The 21,939-nt window shown below is 42.8% G+C and overlaps 1 protein-coding gene across 1 annotated transcript in view; it reads right to left on the reverse strand.

Annotated features, from left to right (window-relative positions):
* Positions 1–12,839, reverse strand: part of LOC139023050 (neurocan core protein-like) — a 109,112-nt gene extending 96,273 nt beyond the window's left edge. The window contains exon 1 of the mRNA XM_070435142.1: positions 12,537–12,839. The gene's annotated coding sequence lies outside the window, so the exon portion shown is untranslated. The remainder of the gene's footprint in view (positions 1–12,536) is intronic.
* Between the last annotated feature and the right edge of the window lie 9,100 nt (positions 12,840–21,939).

A 21,939-nucleotide genomic window follows, 5' to 3' on the forward strand; every position in this document is an offset into this window, starting at 1 on the left:
ACATATGGCAGTCAGAAACTAATCTAATACGGCACCCTTTGATACAGTGCTTACCAAGATGTATTCATAATCACATGGATTGACTGAGAAAAGAGTATTGGTTTTCTCAGTCAGCGAGAGAAAGAGAGAGAGAGTGACTAAACAAGGAAGCCATGATGAAATGTAGAGTATCTGTGGAGATAGAGTGTAACGGTTCGCTTCCTCGTTTCACCTCGGTTCCTCCCCATTTCTCCAGTCCATAGACCAGAAGCATGCAGTTTTTCAGTTTGTCAGTGAGCTCAGATGGAGAGGAAACTTTTCTAATGTCCCAACAGCCCTTCAAAGTCCCAGTCAGCCAGCCTGCCTCAACCTAAGCCCCTCTGTGTGTCTCTGTAGTGGGATGCGGAGGGAGGGAGTGTGGAGCTGGAATCATCCTCATATTATCCTGATAGTACAGGTCTGATGGATGCAGTCCTGTCAATGGAGCCAACTGTTCCTGCAGACGTGGGCCAAGCCTGACTTTAATGGATGCCTCACACATTCCCAATGAATTCTTAAGAATGTTTCCTTTCCCCATCCCCTGCTACTGCTGTCTCACCAAATGCAATGCAGGCGGCTGTCTGGAGGAAGAAAGGAGGGAGGGAGTGGAAGAGGGAGCGAGAGACAAAGTGGAAGAGAAATTAGGTTTGCTAGCCCACAGAGCAGGTAATGTGGCCAGGAGAGCAGAGAAACTGAACAATTATACAGTGCTTCAGCAGGGAGCTGACACCAACAGAGAACAAGAACAATTTAGAAACAATTCATTTAGAAAAGGCAAAAGTTCTAAACAAAAACATATTGATTAAACATTACTTGTTTTTTCATCTCTGCGCCAACACATAGTTCCTAAACACTATTACAACAAGCTAAGATCCAAAAGCTTCGAATGTTTCACTCAATTAGCATTTTCTGTGAATACAATGGATGGAATAAACATAAGGGAGAATAAAGCCATTTAAAATTCCAGTGTTCTTTAAAGGGAGTGTTCTAAAGGGAAAACAACAGAACTCAACACAGTGGGGGTCCCATGACAGCTTTAAGAGCTCATAACAGACCTCTTATTTATTTAGAACAGGGCTGTTGCATGCTTTGTTTAATTAATGAAGATCCTGCTCACAGAGTAGACTGTATGGATGCCACTCTATTCTCTAGATACTGTAGAATACTACGTTTGACCAGAGCCCTTCACCCAATCCCTTATGTAGGGTAATGCACTACTTCTGATCAGGACGCAGCTTCAACACACATACAGTATCATTATAGACTAATCAAAGCTATGGACACACAGGCATGGAGCCATTATGACTCAACCATGGGGACCTCATCATCCAACTGTGGATCATCATCATGCTGTTTACAGCATGAGGTGTGAAGTAGTCATTGCTCCCCAGCCCCCCGCTATGCCAGACTACGCATTGAAGAGGTAGTTTAGCTGACTCATCAACCAATGTTAACTGTAAAGATGAACTAAACAAACACACCTGGCGTTAATTCAAAAGGACTTGTGACGATTGTGAAGTTAACTAGCGGGAATCAGGTTTGAATGAAATGGATGGGAGGATGGATGGAGCATTGGCATTGCACAGAGAAGGACACATGATGCCAGTCTTCTTCTGAAGAAACTGTCTCTGAATTAACGCCAACCCTTCAGAAGTTTTGAACACATTGTCTCAAAACTGTGACGAAGTGGACCATCTTTCGTCCATCCATCTCCTCCACAGCGATTTGGGCAGGATGGCCAGAAACTTCTGGAATATCCAACATGGTGCCATACTATTTTGTATAAACTTTTAACGTCCTTTAGGTTTGGTGAAGTTTCCGTCTTGGACTCACTGAAAAACATTGACATCCAGTTTTCGTCACGTATGGTTGGTGCAAGATAGTTCGCTGCTGCACAAGAGTTCAGCCATTCTCCATCTGAGAAGAGATGTTACCGTGGAGACCATCTTGACCCCCGACCCCTTCCCCCGTCCAGACCCCGTGCATGAGCAGATGGGCCCGGAGTGGCGAATAAGAGACAGCCGAGCGGTCCCAGAATCCGGGCCTACTGACCTCTCGCTTTCCTTTGCCGCCAAAGGAAAGCAAACACATAATTTATCTGCCCGCCAATGCAAAGACTATCTCCCATAGGAACTGGAGCTGGCAGTCTGATGCATCCATGTGACAGACTGACCTGGCATTAGCTAGGCCAAAACACTGCAGAGATACAGCTCGGGCCAAACCAGGTCCAGGCCAGCTACATTTACACTTCCTAGTGGATACGAGCTAGCCTGGTCCCAGATCTGTTTGTCCTGTCTTGACAATTCCTATGGTCATTGCACAACAATGACTATAGGAGTTGGCAAGACAGCACAAACAGTTCTGGGACCAGGCTAGATAGGGCATCATTATTTAAAACAGCTTCAGCAATAGCAGTGCTGGTCAATCATAGAGCGAGAGCGGCCAATTAAAGACTGTGTAATATATAACACATGACAATGCTTTGATTGCAGTCGGATGATGTGATGAGCATTTACGATGTTCCTGCTGTGCTGATCAGGAATATGGGATAGCGTAATCAAGCCCTGTGTTTGCAACGGATAAAGTGCCCACACTAATGCCACTGAGTGCTGTTTTGTCCTTGATGTCTGGTATTAAGACTGAAGGGAGAGAGAGAGGGGTGAAGGGGGGCCAGGATGATGTTTTCGTTGCTGTAAAGATGCTAACTAAGGGGTGTTTGAGACACGGCTATGGTCGGGAAGCTCATGTTGCCTAAATWGGTTGGGACTGATGAGAAAGCCATGTTGAGGTACTGAGACTACTGTGCTGGAGTCTGGATAAAACAATCACAGTCTGCATCCTGAAAATGCCCAGTATTCGGAAGTTTGGAAGACTGAGGTGCCCAAAGTAAACTGCCTGTTACTCAGAAGCCCAGAAGCTAGGATATGCATATAATTAGAAAACACTCTAAAGTTTCTAAAACTGTTAAAACAATGTCTGTGAGTATAACATAACTGATATGGCGGAAAAAAACCCGAGGAGAATCCATCCGTAATTCTTTTTTTGAGGTCACCACTCATTGAAATGGCAATGGGAAAATCAAAGGAATACCTCCCAGATTGCAGTTCCTAGGGCTTCTACTAGATGTAAACAGTCTTTAGAAAGAGTTTCAGGCTTGTTTTTTGAAAAAATAGCTAGAATTTGTCGTTTTTCTAGGTGGCTCCCATTTTGGCTGTAGTATTGTGGCGCGCGTGGATGAGGGCGCGCACTTCGTTATTTATCTCCGGTAATGAACATACTATTCTCTGTCTTAAATTTTATCGTTTATTTACATATTAGGGTACCTGAGAATTGATTAGAAACGTTGTTTGACTTGTTTGGACGAAGTTTATTGGTAACCTTTGGGATTCCTTTGTATGCATTTTGAACGAGGGAAACTGGTGGATTACTGAATCAAGAGCTCCAACTAAACTGACTTTTTGGGGATATGAAGAAGGACTTTTTCGAACAAAACTACCATTTGTTATGTAGCTGGGACCCTTGGGATTACAAACAGAGGAAGATTTTCAAAGGTAAGTGATTTATGTTATCGCTATTTCTGACTTTCGTGACGCCTCTGCTTGTTTTGAAAATGTTTGTAATGCTTTTGTACGCGGGGCGCTGTCCTCAGATAATCGCATGGTATGCTTTCGCCGTAAAGCCTTTTTGAAATCTGACAAAGCGGCTGGATTAACAAGAAATTACGCTTTTAAACGATGTAAGACACTTGTATTTTCATGAATGTTTAATATTTTTAATTTTGTATTTTTAATTTCGCGCTCTGCAATTTCACCGTATGTTGTCGAGGTGGGGCGCTAGCGGCACGCCTAGCCCAAAGAGGTTTTAAAACCAGTGAGGAACAGCAGAGGAACACAGTCCTGCACATTCAGCTCTTTTAACTCTATTCCGGCACTTTTTTCACATCCCCAACCACTGTGGTCTGATGCAATGTTGTCTTAATAAATCACAGGAGAGACTTTATGACCGTATCTTAACCTATCTCTGCTTTTACATCTGACRCATTCAGGTGTTCTGCTCATCTTTTTCATTCCATCACTTTTTCATTAAAGACCATTGAGGCGAATGCTAGCATATTCCACACTGGTAGACAGACAGTGCTATCCCCAACCCTGACTCCTTCAGAAGCCCAGAGAAGCCAGTCAGCTAATGGCTCTCCTCCATGCTGTCCTCTGGTACTCGCTGGAGAGGTGTTTTGGGTAGAGGAGTTCTGACTGCTTCTGATCAGTCTCTGTCAAAACAACTAAGGCCACACAAGATGACGCCCAGTTAGAGCTCTGCCAGCCACCTGCAGCTAAACAAAACAGATTGTGGATGGAGGAGAAATKAGATGCTGGGGGAAGGAGAGTAGTGGTGGTGGTGGGGCTTGGATACATTAAAGGAAAGGGACAAAAGAGGAAAAAAATAAGGGGCCATTTTGACACCATTAAACCTCGACGTAGCAGACTGGGGATTCCATATCAGATCCTTACTCTCTCTTGTTTTGTATTTTCCTGAGAGGATTGGACATTACTTCAGCTGGACAACCAATTTGAGCGACTACAGTGCAGGGCTGCTGCCTACACGCTCCTACTACTGGCCTGGTACTTTAGCTCTAGTGGCTCTAGTGACAGCAGCCAGTGATCAACGACCCAGCTAATAGTGGTGTCAAGCAAAGAGGCATCCTTCACTGGGAGGGCTCTCAAATCAATCTGAACAGAGAGCGGGTCGTCGGTGCAGCCCCCCCACTCAGACACATAGCGCGTGCATGCGCGCGTGTGTGTGTGTGTGCATGATGTGTGACCAGCTGCCAGACAAACCCTGCTGGACCCAGGCAGTGACTGTTGCTGACTAGAGGTGATTCCAGCCAGACAAACAGACATAAAAGCCTGTTAATTACAGCTGAGTGGACAGAGGCCATGCTGCCACACAGTCGGCCTGCCAGGGGAGAGACGTGCTACCTGGGACACACACACACTGGATCAGAGGGTAGGGGGGCAGAGAGGGGTGCAGGGATACCCCTCTGGGAGGAATGCCCAGGGGTGGGGAGAGTGGGGTTATGGAGGGTTTGGGTTGGCATGGGGCAACACTTATGCTGATGCTGACAGATGTTGTATTTTTGTGACATACACAAATATGTAAGCGTGCACATACAGACACACACACCCACCCATACGGGGACATGCGCACACACACAAACACACACACACTTTAGACCATATATTCTCTGCTAAATAACAGATTATCCTTGCAAATCAGTGCAAACAGAACCAGCTCCATCTCTGGACTGCGGTATTTAGTCCTTCTCTCTCTGTCTTTTCTGCATTTCCCCTCCTCTGTTATTCTGCAGGATGATAGTTATTTACAAAAGGGAATTGGTTACAACCCCACCAGTCTAAATTTGTCAAACAAAAGTGAAAAGCAATTCAAATCACTGAGGAGAAGTTGACTGCAAAGATTATGTGTGGCACGGCTAAATGCTGATTGTTTAACAAATGCATCACTCTGAGACAACACATAGAAACAAGGTTTTTCCTTAGTGTGTGTGTGTGTGTGTGTGTGCGCGTACATGTGCACCATCTACAGAGGAAGTGTGCTTTAACCTCAGCCGTCTTCTAAGCTGCCGTAGCTCATTCTGCTCAGCTCAGCCGATTCCAGTATCCCCTCACTACAGGAGAGGCTTTGTTGATATCAGACAGGAAGCTTCTGCTACAGAGCGTGCAAATTCTCCAATCACTGCAAGGTTGACTCCCAACACAAACACTAATTAAATCCACCTAGATACAGTTCAGAAAGGTGACTCAGGACACTAACTAACAGAGTAGCACAATAAATAGGATCAGCCTGATCTCAGTGTGAATCTTGATCGTGAGAATATCAGTCTGTAGAAATGAGAAAATAATGGCATATATTGCATTAGAACTAAAAAAATCAAGAAACATGAGCTTCTGAGCTTTTGCCTTCAGGAAGGCAGACGGAGAAAGAGGATTAAAAAATGGGTTTCGTTCTGGAAAATATGAAAACTTAATTACATTTTCTATGCAGAACAAAACACCTCTACTGCTTTTTTGAAGCCACCACATTTAAGAGAAATGATTCACTAAGGCAAGCCGCATAAAGCTTTCTGTATCTTTTTAACATGTTAATGAGCATCTCTTTGAATTACACAAGGGGGAGAAACTAATAACTAATATCAATAGCAGCACAAGCCGATAGCGAGCAGGCAGATTGCATTCACAAAGCCGCCAAATAGAAATTGAGAGGCGCCACAACTGGGGTCCGAGAGGGATTTGAATTAAATTAATTACATTACTTTCCATTCTTCCATAAATCCAACGCGATTCGTCTTGGTCTCCCCCCAGACTCAGACAAGGCAGATAGATATATGATTAGAGTTGGGCTTCTTCTAATAGGTTTCCGACAGACTCTGGGCTTCAGAAATACCTGCACTCAGAAGGAATGTGACAGGCGGAGTACCCTAGGAATTAATATCTGTAATGGGGGCTTGAAGAGCTTACAGTATGTTACTCCTTCTACGTCTCTCTGCTATGGCAACCGTTTTCCTTCTCTAAGATCTTCCAAAAAATCATATAGACGACCTGGTTTTTCCCCATATATCAAAACACAACCCCAATCAACCCACTCACAAAACATACAGCTTCTCTGGGAACTAAGTGTTCTGAAGACATGAAGGAATGCCTCACCCATCTGTACCCTTGACAAGTGTTCTCTGTTTAAAGGCTTATGGGTGTCTGTTGGATGGCAGGACATACCAGGGCTGGGAGCCCAGAACTCTGTCATGGTGCCATCCACTACCACGTCATACTCTTCAGTCAATAAGAAGCAGATGAGAGGGGGAGAAAGAGTTGAGTGGCTCCATTCAGTGTTCAAACCCTGAAGTCTCTCTCGCTCTCTCTCTCTCGCTCCTTTCCTGTGTAGCGACTCTTGTCTCTATTTAGCAGTAACAGGTTCTGCTGTGCTTGAGGAAGCATCGGAGACAATGAGAGCTTTGGTCCTGTAGCAGTCACGGTGCTGAAAACACTGCAGCCTCCTACACTCCAGATCCCCTTGGGAGGTTGCTTTCTCTCTCTATGTGAGGATTAACTGTTCTAGATAAGAAGCCACTAGCAAATTGGTGAAACAAACAGCTAGTATTCTTCCCCTATGGGTTTCAGTCAGAATCACTATCCAATTCCAACCTGAGCAGCACACAGACCATTTCATTCACCACCTGAGCCATATCACTAAACATGGATGCATCCAACCAAAATGGTCACCAAATAAGAGAGGGGAGAAAGATATTCAATCCCCAATCTTTGAAGAAGCCCATTTGTGCTCCACATTAAAAGAGAAAAACAGTTATTAGATGTCATGATTTATTTATGGTGTTTAATAGGCAAAATGCCCACATTGAATTATGCATTCGGGGTCTGTTACTCCAATGAATATTCACAAGCTGTGTCTGCTTAGAGTTATCTGGTAACCCCTCGCTGCCTTGTTGGCTGCTCGCCTTTGTCTGTATGTGGTTAGCCAATGGCACATCTGTGCCTGCAGCCTGACACTGTGGTTAGCCAATGGCACATTTGTGCCTGCAGCCTGACACTGTGGTTAGCCAATGGCACATCTGTGCCTGCAGCCTGACACTGTGGTTAGCCAATGGCACATATGTGCCTGCAGCCTGACACTGTGGTTAGCCAATGTGGTTAATGCCAGAGCATTGCTAACGCCAAATGAAAGCCAACAGCCTGCTACAGCTCGGGTACACCTCAACTCTGCTCTGCCAGGCCAGAAGCTTGAGAACAGCCTGAGATTCTCCTGACAGGCCCCACGTTCATTAAGGTGATGAAACGTCTCTGGGATTCTGGCAATAGGAGGGAGAGACTGGCAAAAAGCCAGAGCAGCAAATCAAATCAAATGTTATTGGTCACATACACATGGTTAGCAGATGTTGCGAGTGTAGTGAAATGCTTATGCTTCTACATCTGACAGTGCAGCAGTATCTAACAGGTAATATCTAACAATTCCACAACAAAACCTAATACACACAATCTAGTAAAGGAATGGGATAAGAAAATATAAGTATAAAATATATAGATGAGCAGTGACAGAGCAGCTAGGATGCAATATTGTGTTATTGACTTGTTTATTGTTTACTCCATGTGTAACTCTGTGTTGTCTGTTCACACTGCTATGCTTTATCTTGGCCAGGTCGCAGTTGTAAATGAGAACTTGTTCTCAACTAGCCTACCTGGTTAAATAAAGGTGAAAAAATAAAAAATAAAATAAAATAATAGATAGTAAAGAATAGATAGTGAAGGATACAGTACACAGTATATACATATGAGATGAGTAATGCGAGATATGTAAACATTCTTAAAGTGGCATTATGTGAAAGGCTATGTGCCCACAGCAAACCCCAGACAGTGGGATTCATACACATGCACACACACATGAGCATGCAGACACACACGTACACAAACATGCACAGTGATCACACACACAAACAAACACACTCACAGAATTAAAGTTACATGGAGGCTGCTGTGACCATTTGCACGGATTAATTGGATCAGGGCTGTCTAAGTCTCTAAATTAGTCTTTCTTTGTGTCTGTCGGCATAACGCCCTATCCCCCCACAACCAATAATAAGCACCATTTTGTATTGCATGTATGAATGGGGTATTGCTTTCAGCAGGAACACTGGTCGGCACCATTGACCATCTGAACCCTCTGCAGCCATTTGGATACCCTGCAGTTTCTCATGTTCCTAAGAAAAAGTTTGGGAGTGATTTTGTTAATTCAACAGACAGAGGCTGCTTCATTAAGTCAATATTAATTTACTACATGAGTGAAACCTAAAAAAAACACAATTTCATTGGCTTGGATGCTACTCAAGTGCAAAATTGAATTCTCTGCGTTCACGTCGCTCGCAACAAGTGTCGGTGCTAAGCTGTGTGCAGCCGAGCAGGGTGGCACATTATTGAAAGACGGAGCGAATCAACCCATGCAAAAGCAGATAATACTCTGAATTCTCCCCAATCTGTTTTTCAGCCCCTTGTGATGACAGCATTTCTGAGCAGCTTTTGGCACTCGTCGGCATCTTTGGAAAACAGCCACCGGGGAGCAGTGTGCAGCTAACTCTCTGTTATGCATTGGTGAAAAGAAGAAAAATGGAGCAGCAACCGAATTAGCGGTGCCACAGAACACCTTTATTGAGATTAGTTTAGTGGTGTCAGCAAGCTAGCCTTTGAACCTGGAGAGAGAGAGAGAGAGGGGGGAGAGAGATAGAGAGGGGGGAGAGAGATAGAGAGGGGGGAGAGGGATGGGGGGGAAGAAGGGGGGGTTAGAGAGAGAGAGATATATAATATAACCGTTGTTTTTTTTTTTTTTTTTTTCTTAGTTGTTTTTTTTTTCATAACAAAGCCCTCACCTAACAGAGAGTAGTAACTTGGAGAAGAGTCCCCTCTGCCAGCTGGTACAGGGACTCTGCTCACGAACACAAACAGACCTACAGAGCCCCAGGACAGCAACACAATTAGACCCAATCAAATCATGAGGAAACAAAACCAAAAAATATTTGACACATTGGAAAGAATCAACAAAAAACAGAGCATGGAATGTTATTTGGCCCTAAACAGCAAATACAAAGTAGCAGAATACCTGACCACCGCGACTGATCCAAAATGAAGGAAAGCTTTGACTATGTACAGACTCAGTGAGCATGGCCTTGCTATCGAGAGAGACCGCCATCGGCATAACTGGCTCTCAAGAGAAGAAAGGCTATGTGCACACTGCCCACAAAAGGTGGAATCCGAGCTACACTTCCTAACCTCCTGCCAACTGTATGACCATATCAGAGACACATATTTACCTCAGATTACACAGACCAATAAATTATTTGAAAACAAATCCAATCTTAATAAACACTCATATCTATTAGGTGAAATACCACAGTGTGGAACCACAGCAGCAAGATTTGTGACCTGTTGCCACAAGAAAAGGGCAACCAGTGGAGTTACAAACACCGCTGTAAATACAACCCATATATGTTGATTTATTTTCCCTTTCATACTTCAACTATTTGCACATTGTTACAACATTCCCAATAATATAACATTTAAAATGTCAATATTCTTTAAAAACTGTTGTGAATGTAATGTTTACTGTTAATTTTTTATTGTTTATTTCCCTTTTACTTCTTGTCTATTTCACTTGCTTTGTTTCCCATGACAATAAAGCCATTTGAACTGAAACTGGATTTAGAGAGAGAGAGAGAAAATGGAAGATACAATTTAGAAGACAGAGAGATGGAGAGCGAGAGAGAAAGACAGAGAAAGAGACAGAGAAAGAGAGAGAGACAGAGAGAAAATGGAAGATACAATTTAAAAGACAGGGAGATGGAGAGCGAGAGAGAAAGACAGAGAAAGAGAGAGAGACAGAGAGAGGAAAGAGAGAGAGACAGTGACAAGAGAGATAGATAGATCGGTGCCTGTCTCACTAACAGGATTTAAGCTGATCATCTTTTTTTTAGGTGCCACCCAGGAAACCCAGGAAACGGATGGCCCCCAACACGGGTCAGTGACAGGGCAGAACGATTTTCTATGCGCACATGTACACATATGACTGTTCAACCAGGTGAAGGGAAAAAAGAATAACGCAGCAGTCGAGGTGTTTTGATGTCCCCAATGTCACTACGTGACACGGCCCCTCTCCCTACAGTCTATCAACCAGCATATCCCTCCTGCTTCTGCCGCTTTCTCTTTCTGACACGCTTTGAAAATATAACACTGAAAATACATATGTAGCCTATGCTGTTCAACTGCATCATATCTTTGTCAGATGCAAAGGCATGTTAGAGTCTGACGCAACAACCTCCACCAGGACTCGGGCACGCACTTTTATCAGTTTGAGCAGGAGACAGGAGTTGTTGGTTTTCAGGCAGCAAAAAGTATACAAACACACAGCCAGCCAACACACAGCCATGTTTGACAGAGTGCCATCAAAGATAACGTCGCAGGTTCCATTTCGGCTAGCTAGTTGTCATTGCTTCAGGATTTACAGACAGGGCTCCCTGCTAGTCGACTTCACACAGCCTGTTCTCATAGACTAGACGTAACATAGCAAATGTAAATCCGGGACACCCAAATTAGTATGGTATGTTACATTTGGTATGGTTACATAGGACAGAAGGTCACTTAAAGATACAATATGTAACTTTTTGGGGGCGACTCGACCAAATTCATATAGAAATGTGCGTTATAGATATGTCATTCTCATTGAAAGCAAGTCTAAGAAGAGGTAGATCTGTTCTATGTGCGCWATTTCTATGCTTCCCATTTTTAACCCTTTAACCTAACTCCAATCCCCAACCCTAACTCCTAGCCTAGCTAACTTTAGCCACCTAGCTAATGTTAGCAGTAGCCACCTAGCTAATGTAAATCTCATAAAATTGGAATTCGTAACATATCATACATACTGCAAATTCGTAACATATTATACAAATTACAAGTTGTAACATATCATACGAATTGTAATGCATAGCATATCATACAAATGTATGATTGACATCCACAAATTAATACATACCATACAAAACGTACCATATCATACTAAATGGAGTGTCTCGGTTTTAGGAAAGACTAGAATCTCTACTCAGAATTTCTACTCTACTCAAGCTTGCTCAGATTCTCATCCTGTTGGTTTCGTCAAGGTCGATGTTCTTTTAATTGACTCGTCAACAATTAAGTGGCTTTATAAGAGAGCCGATAAGCTATTAAAACATCCCCTTAAATTGCTCTAAATGTGTCACATTTAAACACATTAACACATTTTCTGTCGCACCCCTGCCGTGGTGATGGCGGTGACTTTGCAGACCACAACATCACGCAAAGCAGAGATTATTCACACATGACTAACAGTTAGATCATAAAGGGACAGACAAGTATCATTCTTCAAATATCATTCAGTCAAGCATGAACTTTTCCTCTTAGCTAAGAGTGGCTAATTGTTGTATCAACAATGATTCTACATATGTTATAACATGGTTGGAAAGGGTTAAATCATGTAAAAGCATGGCTAAAACTTATCATAATAAAATTACATTTGAAATTAAAACCATGATGACAATTTAGTAATTCAAATGAGATAGCCTAGCTCTAAGACTCAACCAAAATAAAGGCAGCAAATAAAAGTGTGGGGGGGACCCTGAGTGTAGTGATAGGCCATTGTTCACATGGAAAACTAAATACTGACGCATTTTCAAGGCATGCATAGCCTAACATTTAATTACAGTGGTAGAAAATGCGTGTCCATATAGCTCGTTTTGTCTTGTGAAGATAGCCTATCCTAATCCTTATTGAGCTACTTACTGTAGACTATTCTACATGATAACGACGAACCAAGATACCGGTTTCTCCAGCTTCCTATTAAGCGACTCCAAAAAGACAAATCGTAATGTAACATACTAGAATAGGCTATTTAACAGTAATACACATTGTTCTCACCTTTTAGTGGGTGAGCTGCTCTGGTGTCTGTCAAGTCCTCAGGAATGTAGAGCGTCGAGGAACGTTGGTCTGATCCGTTGCAGGTGTTCGGTTATTTGCGAGCCACAGTCAGAGGTGAACCATCAAGCGGCACCAAAACGGTATAAAGTGCAGGAAAAAAACGAACGAATCGGGTTTAGGAGAGGTCCAAAAGACAAAAACGGGGTATCTCTCAGTGTATAGCCTAGTTGGTGTCCATCCTATCACGCAGAGAGAAGAGAAGCAGACAATAAGTGATCCGAGTGAGAACGATGCTCACTTCCCCAGAAGCCAAGCGCTACTGAACAAAAGAGCGCAGATACGCGCTGCAGAGTCCCGCTATTCAAATCAGCGACGAAAAAGGGGAGATGGGGGGGGGGGGGGGGGGGCGTGGGGGGTAGTACTTTGGATGGGAGCGGGACCGAGGGAGGGAGGGAGAGAGATATAATTTGGCACATCTGCCCTAATACTGTATAATCCCGTTTGGCTATTTTGAGTGCCACGATTAAATAGCCTGGGGGATAATGTTACCTTGTGATGCAAATTCACCTTGACTTTGCAGAGTAAGGAAGTTAGACGTATAATTCATTAATGCTGAAACCTGAGATTCATAATTAGCCCTACTCTTGTTTCTGAAGTAAAATATATTAATTATAGGCTTAAAATATGTTTGATATCACACTTTACTGATAGGCTTGTCGCTCTTCCAAACAACACCTATCTACTAAAACTATCAACTACTCAGACAGGCATATAATACACTTCACTGTCAATATGTTAAAACGTTAGTAAAGGTATGTGTCACCAACCAAAACATTCAACTAATTGCAATTAATGCTAAAGTCATGAGTTATTAGCTCTTATAAATGATATGAGCTCATATTATTGTCTAGCCTTCTTGAAGTCTACAAAAATCATTAAGAACTGCCTCCCAACCCACCGCTTTACCACGCTGAGAATAATGATCCCCCACGAGACGCCATGGTGCCGCGAGGGGGAGATTACTCGCCCTACTAATTCACAGCCCACCAGATACACTTTCAGTATTGCTTGTTCTTTTAAGGAGGGAAAAACTTTTTTTCTGCAGAGGGCTTTTTGAAACGTACGTTTGTTCTTGGAGTGTAGAAATTGGGATTTTAGAAAATCTCCTTGTGATACATTGAACTGTGAATCTATTCTAAACAATATGCTGGTGTTGAGTTTCAGACTTTCCAACCTGGCGAACTGTGGGCCTATTGAGACGGCTCTACACCGCCCAGTGCTATTTTCAGTGCATAGAATACCTGCGCTGTCCATGGTGCCGAAGTGTTACCAAGCGCCACACGTTGTTGTTCAGGGCTTTCCTTCCAGCACCAAGCGCGTTACTAGGTTTTCCCAACGCACTCAGCTTCAACAGCTGCTACATGGTCTGTCAAAAGTTAAAGCTGCAATATGTCATTTTTGGGCGACCCAGCCAAATTCACTTAGAAATGTGAGTTATAAATCTGTCATTCTAATTGAAAGCAAGTATAAGAAGTGATAGAGCTGTTCTATGGTATAAATGTTCTATGTCACTATTTCTATGCTTCCTTTTGTTGTTTTTGCTTCTTTTCATTTCGGTTTTGTACACCAGCTTCAAACAGCTGAAAAAAACAATATTTTTGGTTATGGAAACGATATTTCACAGTGGTTTAGATGGTTTATATACTTGCTTGTTTTGTCACCTAAACTGAAATTAGGCAAACTATTAAAATTTTAGCAACCAGGAAATGGCTTTTGAATTTCCAGTCTTTTTATATTTACTGCACTTATCTTTCCCTTAAAACATTGCTTTTTGTGTCCAATAGAGTATGACATTGTATTCAAAGCAAACAATTACTAACCAATTTCCAGTGGCATTTACAGGAAAACAAAGGGGCCTTCACCATTGACATTTCATTGCTGATCGGTCATTCTTGAATTGCGGGGACATTTACATCCCTTGCCTTTGCAACCATGAAACACACTTTAAATGACTAATATTTACAAGTCATACATGTTTTGGCTTATAGTGAACAGTTTATCAATGATAGAACATAATGCAAGTTCTTTACTGCAAAACGTTATGTTCATCCATTGTTTAAAACATGGTTGTCAAACATATGGCCTGCTAGCTGGATCCGGCCCTTGAGGGGAATCCAATTGGGCCCATGGGTGAACTCAATAGAACTCAATAGAACTCAATATACTTTATTAAAACGACTAACAACAAATTGAAAGTGTGTAGAAATGATAATGGACCTACATTCATGCAGTTGCTTGACTGTCCAGCTCATTAATCATTTGATTTGATTTGATTTTTTATTTTTTTGCAGAAGTAATGTTGCATAGCTATCAGTAATTTACCACAGTTACCGGAATCTTCAGTAACTTGGGGAATTAACATATAAACTTAGCAAAAAAAGAAAAGTCCTCTCACTGAAAACTGTGTTTATTTGTAGATATTTGTATGAACATAACAAGATTCAACAACTGAGACATAAACTGAACAAGTTCCACAGACATGTGACTAACAGAAATTGAATAATTTGTCCCTGAACAAAGGGGGGTCAAAATCAAAAGTAACAGTCAGTATCTGGTGTGGCCACCAGCTGCATTAAGTACTGCAGTGCATCTCCTCCTCATGGACTGCACCAGATTTGCCAGTTCTTGCTGTGAGATGTTACCTCACTCTTCCACCAAGGCACCTACAAGTTCCCGGACATTTCTGGGGGGAATGGCCCTAGCCCTCACCCTCCGATCCAACAGGTCCCAGACGTGCTCAATGGGATTGAGATCCGGGCTCTTCGCTGGCCATGGCAGAACACTGACATTCCTGTCTTGCAGGATATCACGCACAGAACAAGCAGTATGGCTGGTGGCATTGTGATGCTGGAGGGTCATGTCAGGATGAGCCTGCAGGAAGGGTACCACATGAGGGAGGAGGATGTCTTCACTGTAACACACAGCGTTGAGATTGCCTGCAATGACAACAAGCTCAGTCCGATGATGCTGTGACACACCGCACCAGACCCTGACGGACCCTCCACCTCCAAATCAATCCCGCTACAGAGTACAGGCCTCGGTGTAACGCTCAGACGATAAACGCAAATCCGACCATCACCCCTTGTGAGACAAAACAGCAACTCATCAGTGAAGAGCACTGTCTTAGGTGTCTCACAGTACGGACATTGCAATGTATTGCCCTGGCCACATCTGAAGTCCTCATGCCTCCTTGCAGCATGCCTAAGGCTCGTTCACGCAGATGAGCAGGGACCCTGGGCATTTTTCTTTTGGTGTTTTTCAGAGTCAGTAGAAAGGCCTCTTTGTCCTAAGTTTTCATAACTGGGACCTTAATTGCCAACCGTCTGTAAGCTGTTAGTGCCTTAACAACCATTCCACAGGTGCATGTTCATTAATTGTTTATGGTTCATTGAAAAAGCATGGGAAACAGTGTTTAAACCCTTTACAATGAAGATCTGTCAGGGTCCTGGGTCCTGAAAAAGGGCCGTTTCTTTTTTTGCTGAGTTTAGTTGAATAACTGTAAAAAAATATATAAAAAAATGTATTCATTTTCTATATCTGTGTCTATATTGCCCATTAGTTTATAGTAGATAGGCCTATGGTTGAAGAGAAAATAGCCTAATTAATGAAAAAAGCATCTAATCAACAATGGCATCATTTTCAATTAATTTTGCAATCTGTCCAACTATTTACTTTTTTCACAACTGCCACCAGCTTGATGCTAAAACAGTGACAACAAATAAGCCATATTGACATACTCAAATAAAGAAAAGTTTGTTAGAGTTACCAGTCTCAGAAATTGCAGCCCAAAGAAATGCTTCATAGAGTTCAAGTAACAGACACATCTCAACTTCAACTGTTCAGAGGAGGCAGTGGGATCAGGCCTTCATTGTCGAATTGCTGCAAAGAAACCATTACTAAAGAACACCAATAAGAAGAAAAGACTTGCTTGGGCCAAGAAACATGAGCAATGGACATTAGACCGGTGGAAATCTTTCCTTTGGTCTGATGAGTCCAAATGTGAGATTTTTAGTTCCAACCTCCGTGTTTTGTGAGTCGCAGAGTAGGTGAACGGAAGATCTCCGCATGTGTGGTTCTCACCGTGAAGCATGGAGGAGGAGGTGTGCCGGTGTGGGGATGCTTTGCTGGTGACACAGTCTGTGATTTATTTAGAATTGAAGGCACACTTAACCAGCATGGCTACCACAGCATTCTGCAGTGATATGCCATCCTATCTAGTTTGTGCTGAGTGGGACTATCATTTGTTTTTCAACAGAACAATGACCCAACACACCTCCAGGCTGTGAAAGGGCTATATGACCAAGAAGGAGAGTGATGGARTGCTGCATCAGAAGACCTGGCCTCCACAATCACCCGACCTCAACCCAATTAAGATGGTTTGGGATGAGTTGGACTGCAGAGGGAAGGAAAAGCAGACAACAAGTGCTCAGCGTATGTGGGAACTCCTTCAACACTGTTAGAAAAGCATTCCAGGTGAAGCTGGTTGAGAGAATGCCAAGAGTGTGCAAAGCTGTCATAAAGGCAAAAGGGTGGCAACTTTGAAGAATCTAAAATGTTGCATATATTTTGATTTCTTTAACACTTACTACATGATTCTATATGTGTTATTTCATAGTTTTGATGTCCCCACTATTATTCTACAATGTAGAAAATAGTAAAAATAAAGAAAAACCCTTGAATGAGTAGGTGTGTCCAAACTTTTGGCTGGTACTGTATATACAGTGCATTCGGAAAGTATTCAGACCCCTTGACTTTTTCCACATTTTGTTACGTTACAGCTTTATCCTAAAATTAATTAAATTGTTTTTTTACCTCATCGATTTACACAGAAGACACCATATGAAAAAGCGAAAACAGGTTTTTAGATTWTTWTTTTTTTAAACAGATACCTTTCATAAGTTTTTTAAATTGTATTTTACCTTTATTTATACAGGTTTTTCTCATTGAGATAACATCTCTTTTCCAAGAGAGACCTGGTCCAATAGCAGCAGGGGGAACAACGTTTCAGATAAAACAACTTACATACACTAACACATTAAACAAAAGCATTTTACGTAAAAAAAAGTCTGAGCAATTGGGGGAGAAGGGCCTTGGTCAGGGAGGTGACCAAGAACCCGATGGTCACTCTGACAGAGCTCCAGAGTTCCTCTGTGGAGATGAGAGAACCTTCCAGAAGAACAATCATCTCTGCAGCACTCCACCAATCAGACCTTTACGGTAGAGTGGCCAAACGGAAGCCACTCCTCAGTAAAAGGCCCATGACAGTCCGCATGGAGTTTGTCAAAAGGCACCTAAAGGTCTCTAAGACCATAAGAAACTAGATTCTCTGGTCTGATGAAAACAATATTGAACTCTTTGGCCTGAATGCAAAGCGTCTCGTCTGGAAGAAACCTTCCACCAGCCCTATGGTGAAGCATGGTGCTGGCAGCATCATGCTGTGGGGATGTTTTTCATTGGCAGGGACTGAGAGACTAGTCAGGATCGAGGCAAAGATGAACAGAGCAAAGTACAGAGAGATCCTTGATGAAAACCTGCTCCAGAGCGCTCAGAACCTCAGACTGGGGGCGAAGGTTCACCTTTCAACAGGACAACGACCCTATGCACACAGTCAGGAGTGGGTTCGGGACAAGTCTCTGAATGTCCTTGAGTCTCATCCAACCTGACAGGGCTTGAGAGAATCTGCAGAGAAGAATGGGAGAAACTCCCCAAAAACAGGTGTGCCAAGCTTGTAGCTTCATACCCAAGACGACTCAATTATGTAATCGCTGCCAAAGGTGCTTAATCAAAGTTCTTAGTATAGGGTCTGAATAGTTATGTAAATGTTATATTGAAGTTTGTTTTTCATAATGAGGTAAACATTTTCAAATTTGAGATTTTTGGTTCCTACCTCCGTGTCTTTTTGAGATGCAGAGTAGGTGAACGGATGATCTCTGCATGTGTGGTTCTCACCGTGAAGCATGGAGGAGGAGGTGTGATGGTGTGGGGATGCTTTGCTGGTGACACAGTCTGTGATTTATTTAGAATTGAAGGCACACTTAACCAGCATGGCTACCACAGCATTCTGCAGCGATACTCCATTCCATCTGGTTTGATGTCTTCACTATTATTCTACAATGTGGAAAATAGTAAAAATAAAGAAAAACCCTTGTATGAGTAGGTGTGTCCAAACTTTTGACTGGTACTGTGTATGGCAGCGATATGAGTCAGAAACATTAATACGAGTAAACATTTTTACTACAAAGTGTAAAAAGGATCATTTTGGTTATGAAGTCAGTCTGGTTGAAAACAGTTTTGTATGTGAGTTCGTCACCATTTACTGGAGGGTTGGTTATGGATTACTTACTTTCCACTTTCCAATGATGCCCAATTGCACAGAGACAACAAGTTTTGGTCCGCCCAGCTGCCACGTGGACATTTGTTGTCAAGTCTGCATATGGGTGCAATGCACGTACATTTCGCGGGGGGGAATTACCATAGGGGGAGCAGCATGACCATTGAGCGGGTGTGGGGACCAAGTGATATAAATACAAAAATTATAATAAATCAAATCTATAATATACATACAGTACCAGTCAAATGTTTGGACACACCTACTCATTCCAGGGTTTGATTTGTTTAACACTTTTTTGGTTACTACATGATTCCATATGTGTTATTTCATAGTTTTGATGTCTTCACTATTATTCTGCAATGTAGAAAATAGTAAAAATAAAGAAAAACTCTTGAATGAGTAGGTGTGTCCAACCTTTTAACTGGTGCTGTATAAACAACTGCAACAGTGATGAATGTAGTTGGGGTGGGTGCATAGTAAAATGTCCATAGGGGGAGCAACATGTAAGGTAAGTGTCCGTTGAGGGGGTGTGGGGGGAAAATGTCCATAGGGGGAGCAACATGTAAGGTAAGTGTCCGTTGAGGGGTTGTGGGGGGAAAATGTCCATAGGGGGAGTAACAGGGGGAGGGGGGAGTAGGTAGCTCACTAGTGGTGGCTATTCAGCAGCCTGAGGGTCTGGAGGTAGAAACTATTGGCCAGTCTTCCAGTTTTTGCCATGATTTCCTGTGCTGCCCGCGTCTGAGTGATTTAAGAGCGGAGAACAGGGCATGGCTCAGGTGGCTATCGTTGTCTCGTCATTGTTGGCCGTTGCATAGGGAGGAGTTCAGACCCAGGGCCGTCCGTGATGATCTTCTTGGCCTTCCTGCGACACCTGGTGTTCTTCAGCATCCYGAGGTTGAAGAGACACTGTCGTGCCTTCTTCACCACGGTGTCCATGTGGTTAGACCATTTCAGCTTCTCTGAGATGTGTACGCCGAGGAATTTGAAGTTATTGAAAGTGTACATGATGGTACCTCATGAAGTTCACAATCAGCTCTTTTGTTTTGCTTACGTTGAGGGAGATGTTGTTTTTCCTGGCACCATGCAGTCAAGAGTATCTATCTTCTCACTGTAGGCTGTCTCGTCATTGTTGGTAATCAGCCCTACTATCGTTGTGTCGTCAGCGAACTTGATGATGGAGTTGGGACTGTGTGAGGCCACTCAGTGGTGGGTATACAGGGAAAACATGAGTGGACTGGGAATGCACCATTGATGGGCCCCCGTGTTGAGAATCAGTGACAAGGAGGTAATGTTGCCTACCTTCACCACCTGGGGGCTGCCGTTGCATAGGGAGGAGTTCAGACCCAGGGCCGTGAGCTTTCATTCAAGCTAGGCAATGTTTGTGCAATGTCCACATGTAGCTTACAGCTGTTGTAGGGATATTAGCAGTTCTGGGATTTGTCCTCCCCGGAAAGATCTAACAGGGGACATATGGAGAGACGAGACAAAACTAGCCAGTTACAGAATATTGTGTTCTAGGAGAGCTAAGCAGACTCAATTCGCAGTTGATATCGTTTACCAGGTAACATGTATTTACAGTGTACATGACGTGATGAAACTAAGTTGAAAGCTAATTTCATAGCAAGGTGTTGTAGAATGAGCATCTTAAGAAACACATTGTCAAATCAGTTATTGCAAGATACTGTAGCAGAGAAATATCAGCTAGATAGGATAGCCAGCTGAAGCTATCACAAAGCTATGCTAGCTAGCTGCTGTCAGCTCAGCTAMACACAAGGTCAGCCCAGGCTTAGCCTACACATAGAAGCACAGATCGAACAAAGAGTCAGATGTTTCACCAGGTGAATAAATCTGAAGCATCCGGTTGGAATTTTCACTCCACCAAATATGGTGAGGAGAGGAAGCCCAGTGACCGGCAGTGGGAGAGTATACAGTTGATGTCGGAAGTTTACATACACTTAGGTTGGAGTCATTAAAACTCGTTTTTCAACCACTCCACAAATTTCTTGCTAACAAACTAAAGATTTGGCAAGTCGGTGAGGACTTGTGCATGACACAAGTCATTTTTCCAACAATTGTTTACAGACAGATTATTTCACTTATAATTCACTGTATCACAATTCCAGTGGGTCAAAAGTTTACATACACTATGTTGACTGTSCCTTTAAACAGCTTGGACAATTCCAGAAAATTATGTCATGGCTTTAGAAGCTTCTGATAGGCTAACTGACATMATTTGAGTCAATTGGAGGTGTATCTGTGGATGTATTTCGAGGCCTACCTTCAAACTCAGTGCCTCTTTGCTTGACATCATGGGAAAATCAAAAGAAATCAGCCAAGACCTCCGAAATAAATTGTAGACCTCCACAAGTCTGGTTCATCCTTGGGAGCAATTTCCAAACGCCTGAAGGTACCACGTTCATCTGTACAAACAATAGTACGCAAGTATAAACACCATGGGACCACCTTGTGAAGATGCTGGAGGAAACAGGTACAAAAGTATCTATATCCACAGTAAAACGAGTCCTATATTAACATAACCTAAAAGGCCACTCATCAAGGAAGAAGCCACTGCTCCAAAACCACCATTAAAAAGCCGGACTACAGTTTGCAACTGCACATGGGGACAAAGATTGTACTTTTTTTACCTCTGGTCTGATGACACAAAAATAGAACTGTTTGGCCATAATGACCATCATTATGTTTGGAGGAAAAAGGGGAGACTTGCAAGCCGAAAAACACCATCCCAACCATGAAGCACGGGGGTGGCAGCATCATGTTGTGGTGGTGCTTTGCTGCAGGAGGGACTGGTGCACTTCACAAAATAGATGGCATCATGAGGATGGAAAATTATGTGGATATATTCAAGACATCAGTCAGGAAGTTAAAGCTTGGTCGCAAATGGGTCTTCCTAATGGACAATGACCCCAAGCATACTTCCAAAATTGTGTCAAAATGGCTTAAGGACAACAAAGTTAAGGTATTGGAGTGGCCATCACAAAGCCCTGACCTCAA

The sequence above is a fragment of the Salvelinus sp. IW2-2015 genome, linkage group LG26 (genome assembly GCF_002910315.2).
Source record: "Salvelinus sp. IW2-2015 linkage group LG26, ASM291031v2, whole genome shotgun sequence".
NCBI classification, from domain to species: Eukaryota; Metazoa; Chordata; class Actinopteri; order Salmoniformes; family Salmonidae; genus Salvelinus; species Salvelinus sp. IW2-2015.